We start from the raw sequence: 7,031 nt of genomic DNA, 5'->3' as shown, positions 1-7,031 counted from the left end.
TAAACCAGCTAACAGACTGATGGAATTATAATTTATGAGGTATTAGTTGGACAAAGCAGTATTAATTTTATCCTAGGAAAGGTTGCATCAAGATTAGCAAACTTCAACTTTTATTTCTCTCTATTTTCAGTAGCAGCTAGGGAAGTCTTGTTTTTATTTTTAAATCAAAGAACCATTCCCACATATTGAGTTTTCATAAAACACTTCATTTCGTAGAAGGATTTAATCTTATAATTTCTGGACCATTCTTGTTAATCTAATTTTTATTTTTAAGGACAATGTGTACTATTATATTGTTATCTGAGACATCTGAATGTTTCAACTTGTATTATGCCAGGTACAATTATATTCCGCATGAAGAATGTTGGCAGTTTTATGATGTCATTTCTAAAAGTATATCTACCTTTCCCCCTTTATTTTTATAAGAATATTTTTATTTCTTCCTAATTTTTTGTTTTGCCAAAATCCAGCAGCTTCAGTGGCCCCTTAGGATTTAAGAATGACCATACTGGGTCAGACCAATGGTTCATCAAGCCCAGTATCCTGTCTTCCGACAGTGGCCAATGCCAGGTGCTTCAGAGGGAATGAATAAAACAGGTAATCATCAAGTAATCAATTTTGTCAGCCATTCCCTGTCTCTGGCAAACAGCAATTCCTGTCTATCCTGGCTAGTAGCCATTGATGGACCTATCCTCCATGAACTTATCTAGTTCCTTTTTTAACCCCATTTTGGTCTTAGCCTTCACAACATCCTCTGGCAAGGAGTTTCACAGGTTGACTGTGTGTTATGTGAAGAAATACTTCCTTTTGTTCATTTTAAACCTGCTGCCTATTAATTTCATTTGGTGACCCTTAGTTTTTGTGTTATCAGGAGTAAATAATACTTAATTACTTTCTCCACACCAGTCATGATTTTATAGACCTCTATCATTTCCCACCTTAGTCATCTCTTTTCCAACTTGAAAAGTCCCAGTCTTATTAATCTCTCCTCATATAGGAGCTTTTCCATACCCCCTAATCATTTTAGTTGCCCTTTTCTGTACCTTTTCCAATTTCAGTACATCTCTTTAGAGATGGGGTGACCAGATCTGCATGCAATATTCAAAATGTGAGTCATGGATTTATAAAGAGGCAATACGATGTTTTCTGTCTTATTATCTATCTCTTTTCTAATGATTCCCAACATTGTTAGCTTTTTGACTGCTGCTGCAAACTGACCATTTATACTTACTCTTTGTTTCCTATCTTTTAACCAATTACTGATCCAGGAGAGGACCTTCCCTCTTATCTCACTACTGCTTACTATACTTAAGAGCCTTTAGTGAGGGACATTGTCAAAGGGATTTTTTTTTTTTTTTTTTGGCCTTCCTAATTATATTTATTTTCACTTGCCAGAGTTTATGCTGCTTTCTATTTTCCTCAATAAGATTTAACTTCCACTTTTTAAAGGATGCCTTTTTGCCTCTAACTGCTTATTTTACCTGATTGTTTAGCCATGGTGGCACTTTTTTGGTCTTCTTACTGTGTTTTTTAATTTGGGGTATACATTTGTATTGAGTGTCTTTAAAAGTTTCCATGCAGCTTGCAGGGATATCACTTTTGGCACTGTACCTTTACATTTCTGTTTCACTAACTTCTTCATGTTTATGAAGTTCCCCTTTCTGAAATTAAATGCTACCATGATGTGCTATTTTGGTGTTACTCTTCCCTGGCAGGGATGTTAAATGTTGTTATGTTATGGTCACTACTAACAAGCGGTTCAGCTATATTCACCTCTTGGACCAAATCCTGTGCTCCACTTAGGACTAAATCAAGAATTGCCTCTCCTCTTGTGGGTTCCAGGACTAGCTGCTCCAAAAGGCAGTTATTTAAGGTGTCAAACTTTATCTCTGAATCCTTTCCTGAGGTAACATATTCCAGTCAATAGGGGGATAGTTGAAATCCCCTATTACTGAGTTTTTAATTTTTATAGCCTCTCTAATTTCCTTGAACATTCCACAGTAACTATCATCATCCTGGTCAAGTGGTGGATAGTATATCCCTACTGCTATATTATTATTCAAGCATGGAATTACTACCCATAGAGATTCTATGGTACAGGTTGTTTCATTTAAGATTTTCATTTCATTTGACTCTATTCTTTCTTTCACCATATAGTGCCACTCCCTCACCAGTACAACCTAGTCTGTCCTTCCGATATATTTTGTACCCTGGTATTACTGTGTCCCATTGATTGGCTTCATTCCACCAAGTTTCTATGCTGCCTATTATATCATTATCCTCCTTCTATATGAGGCACTCAAGTTCACATATGTTAATATTTAGACTTCTAGCATTTTTATATAAGCACTTAAAAAACTGTCACTTTTTAGCTGTCTTCCATTATGTGATGTAATTGAATGGGACTCTTTTTCATTTGACTGTTTCTCATCAGATCCTACCCATGTTTTATCCTCTTCTATTCTCTCCTCCTTAGAATGTCTATACATAAATGTCACCCTGAAAAAATGAATGAAACCATTTCACATTTGTAATGCTAAAGTCTAAGACAGTTTATTATGGCTATTAGGCCCTAATCTTGCAATGAGCTCTGTTCAGTCCAACCTTTCATCCACCCAGAGACTTACTGATTTTTTAAAAGGGGCTCTATGCAGGCCCATGGGACTGCCTATGAGGAGCACATTGCTAGATGAGTACCTTAATGTTAACAGAAGACACACCCTTGCTAAAAGGAGAATATACTTCATTCTTAAAGATATATAATCTCCTGTTGAGGCATGTCCACACTACAAACTTAAGCTGATTTTGGTTGCTATCCAGTCACTGTAGTAATAAAGTCGACTGTGCATGTTCACACTACATGCCTTGTGATGGCGGAGTGCATTCTCATTTGCAGTGAGCAATGCATTATGGGTATCTAAAACCCAGTGCAACTTGCCACAGGGGCCATTGGGAAGGACTTGTAATAACCAAAACAATCTCGTAGGGGTGAACATGGCTTCAAAGTCCCATGCTGCAGTTTGTTCCCCCCCGATTTAATCTGCAATCCCATAATATTTCACACATTTTTCAAAAGGCTGGCATAGCCATAAGTATGCCATCTCCAGAGAAGCACTGACCCCACTCAGCTGTAGTGAGTGTTGCAAACACCATGCGACTTATCCTGCAGTATTTCCAGAGCCACAAGAGGAACCGCCACATGGAACATGACAATGTCCTTCAGTAGCCCTTCTGAAAGCCAGGGAATGAAACAATTCCTGGTTGCTGTTGGCAGTCACAGAGTGTGTCAGTTCTGGTCCCAAGAAACAAGCAGTGACTGGGGAGATCTCATTGTTATGCAGGTGTGGGAAGATGAGCAGTGACTGCAGAACTTTCATGTACACAAGGCCACTTTCCAGGAACTGTGGGTGGCACCCTGCCCAACCCTGCAGCACAGCGACACTAAAATGAGACAAGCTCTGACAGTGGAGAAGTGAGTGGTGATTGTTGTGTAGAAGCATGTAACGAAAGGGGGGAGTCAATCTGGAGTTTGGAAATCCACCGTTGGGGTTGCTGTGAGCCAGATGTGCAGGGCCATTAATTGCCATCTCCTAAGAAGGGTAATGACTCTGGGCAAAGTGAAGGACATACTGGATGGTTTTGCTGCAATGGGGTTTCCTAAATGTAGTGGGGCAATAGATAGCACCCACCTCCCTATCTTGGCACCAGATCACATTGCCACAAAGTACCTCAGTGAAAAAAATATCACCCTCCTCCCCATGGTGATAGCTGCCTGCTGTGTACTTCATAATATCTGTGAAACAAAGGGACAGAAGTTTCCACGGGGGTGGGGAATGGAGGTGGATAGGCTGTCTGCTAATTTTGAGTAGCCAGATATCAGGGCTATAAGAAGAGCTCAGTGTGGAGCAATGCAGCTGAGGGAGGCTTTGAAAACTCATTTTATTAATGACACACAATAATGTGTGCTGCTTTTCTGTATTGTGCTTACCCATAGTCTGAACCTTGCTGTAAGTGTAGTACTATTATTTTAGAAACACATCTCTTGATTTGTGCTGAAAATGACTCCCCCCCCCCCAACACCACACCTACAGAGCCATCTCCTAACTGACTGCTGGAGAGACCACCCAATATGTCATTCAGTCCCTTGCCCCTCCTAATGCAGTTCCAGGGAGGAGGAGTGTACTTTATGCCTGGGAAACGGGCAGAGACCCATCAAGCAACTCATCCCTCTCAGTGGCCAAAACACTGGCTGCTGTTAGTGAAGGCAGTGTAGGCTAGTGCTTACAGCATAGAAGGGATGGGAGCCAGGATTCCTGGGTTCTATTTACAGCTCCAGCTGTGTTTGAAGTCATGCACGTGCCTCAATTTCCCTGTCCCTCACATTTCCCTCCACTGTCCCCACCCCAATTTGCATTAATAAACATGGATTTTTATTGCATTAATAAAGATGGAATAAAATTTCATTTTCTTTAAAAACACAGCAGTCTTGCCTGTCATACATCACTATATGTTCGACTGTTATTCTTGGCACCTTCCCCCAGGGTGGAGTGTAAGAGAAATGCCTATTGGAATGAGTGGAAATGCCTATTGGAATGAGTGTGAGGGGAGATGGGGGAAATCATGGTGATGTTGAAATGCCGTTCTGCAGGGGAAGTCAAGCCTCAAGGCATTTCTCCTGAAGGTCAACCAGACATCAACATGTCTGTTTGTTCCTTCAGAATTCCCAGCAGCTACTGCTGCATGCCAGGCTCATTCTCCTGGGCTGCTCTCTTGCTCATAATGTCCATGTCCATTTTCTCATCTATTTCCCATTATCCTCATCATCATCCAAGACCATCTCCTCAGTGTTGGCTGTGGTGGTCCGGGACTCTGACTTCTCAAAAGGTAGCTATGCTGTTCTTGGGGGTCGTGGTGGGTTCGCCGCAGAGAATAGCATGCAGGTCCTTGTAGAAGTGGTATGTCTGCAGTGCTGTACAAGAACAACTGTTTGCCTACCCTGCCTTCTGGTATGCCTTGTGTAGCTCCTTCATTTTCACACGGCACTGCTGTGTGTCCCAGCAGTAGCCCTTCTTCCCCATGCCCTGAACAATCTGCCCATGTATGTCCATGTTTCTATGGCTGGATTGGAGCTGTGCCTGCACAGCCTCTTCTCCCCACAGATCAAGGAGATCCACCACCTCCTATGTACTCCAGGCAGGAGTGCATTTGGGATCTGGAGCTGGCATGGTCAGGCGAGCTCTCCACGCTGAACAAACAGGAAATGGAAAATCAAAAGTTCCCAGTTCTTTAACAGGGGAGGGGCTGTTTCCTGTGCACCTGGCTGCTGGGCAGCAGAGTTGAGAATGGTGACCCGAGTGGTCACAGTGGAACATTGTGGGACACCTCCTGGAGGCCAGTTAAGCCTACGTAAGCAATGCAGTGTCTACACTGCCACTACATTGACTTCACTATGTTGACTTAAGTGCTATGCCTGTCACAGAGGTGGAATAATTAAGCTGATGTAGCAAGCAAGTTACATTGACAGGAGAGACCTGGTAGTGTAGACAACGACAACCTAAGCTGCCCTATGTCAACATAACTTCATAGTGTAGACCAGGCCTTGGTATGGTTGTTAACCTCCTATTAACACAAACAGAAGTTAAGTATTCAGCATTGCCACCCCCAAGCATTCAAAAATCATGTATCAAGCCCCAAGAAAATAGCAAGGTTGGATTAAAAACATAAGATTTTCAAAAATAATATTTTAGATTCTTTTATTAGCCTTCTGGCATTTAGCCTTTGTGGTTTCAAGCTTTTCTTTGCAACTAAGGGGGGTGAAAACTTACTTTTTAAATATAGAAGATATTGAAGGTTCTCCAAATCGCATGCCTCCGGGAGCTGGGGCTGTAAGAAATACATCAAATGTTACAGAACACACAATAAAATTGAAGGGAGTTAGCAACACCAATTATCCAGAGGAGAGTATAATGCAGACATAAAAACTGGGAATGCTCTGGCTTTCTTTTTAGGTCTTCTCTGTTTTAAAGCATGTAGTATATTAAATCAGACAGCTACTAAACCCAGGTGGATCTTCACACCCTGCCTCAGAGGCATTTGTTTTCACACTGTCTTGCTTGAGTAATGTGCTAATAGAAAACAAAGTTAAGAAAATACAGTACCAGCACAATAATAAAATCATAATTACATTGTTAGCAATTTGGCTGCAGCATTTGCTTCTCCTTCCACTGAAACCCTGTCACCAAAATAGAGAAACTAATCAATCAAAAAAATCACAGAAGAGTAAAGCCAGCTGGCTTCAATTTACACATAACAGTGTGAATGTGACCAACCTCAGCTCTTTTTTTTAAAATTGATATTAGCATACTAAGAGTTTGAGAGCCTGCACAGAGCAAAGTTCCTGTTGTTTCAGTGGTACTAAAAGTTTCCATGATGTATGCAAAGCTCTAATTGCCAACAGGAAACCTAAGGCCCCAGACTATTCCATGCAGCTAATGAGCTAGAGAAAACAAGCTGGCAATATTTGATTCAGGTTATCAAACTTTTAGACAGGGTCTTATTTAAAATGTATCATGGTGCACACTGAGCATGTATCACAGTGACAAGAATTAGATAGCTTAAAGAGTGTCTGGGTCATTGATACTTTTATACAATTCCCTCACTCTTTGGGGCTCTTCCATAAGAATGTAAGAGTGGCCATATTGGGTCAGACCAATGGGCCATCTAGTTCAATATCCTTTCTTTTGACAGTGTCCAATGCTAGATGCTTCAGAGAGAATGAACTATTACCTCTCTCTTCCAAATAATTGGGGTCCCCTCCCCCAGAGATATCCTCAGTTTGAGGAAAGGAGGGTCCCAACTATGGGATCATTTCTCACTCCTCCAACTTCCCACTCCTCCAGTATGTCCTTCCCCGAGACTTTAATCCTCATCCACAGCACAGAAGCTGTCAGACTGAGGGTGGGAGGGCTCTTCTGTGTCCCTGAAAGTCTCATCTATGTACCATTCAGTTTTCCTTAGCTCCTTCAGTTCAA

At 41.5% G+C, this 7,031-nt stretch overlaps 1 long non-coding RNA gene across 1 annotated transcript; it reads right to left on the bottom strand.

Annotated features, from left to right (window-relative positions):
• Positions 1 to 5,118: 5,118 nt before the first annotated feature.
• On the bottom strand, positions 5,119 to 6,234 carry LOC137141420 (uncharacterized). Its single transcript, XR_010916625.1, has 3 exons — positions 6,185 to 6,234; positions 5,826 to 5,883; positions 5,119 to 5,245 (listed from the first exon to the last, which is right to left on the bottom strand). It is a non-coding gene; the product is annotated as an uncharacterized lncRNA (long non-coding RNA).
• Between the last annotated feature and the right edge of the window lie 797 nt (positions 6,235 to 7,031).

The sequence above is a fragment of the Emydura macquarii genome, unplaced genomic scaffold (genome assembly GCF_026122565.2).
Source record: "Emydura macquarii macquarii isolate MOO-44397 ecotype Brisbane River unplaced genomic scaffold, CSIRO-AGI_Emac_v2 contig_3062, whole genome shotgun sequence".
Taxonomy (NCBI): domain Eukaryota; kingdom Metazoa; phylum Chordata; order Testudines; family Chelidae; genus Emydura; species Emydura macquarii.
Note: the sequence above shows the minus strand (reverse complement) of the source record. Positions and strands in the feature narration are given on the sequence as shown.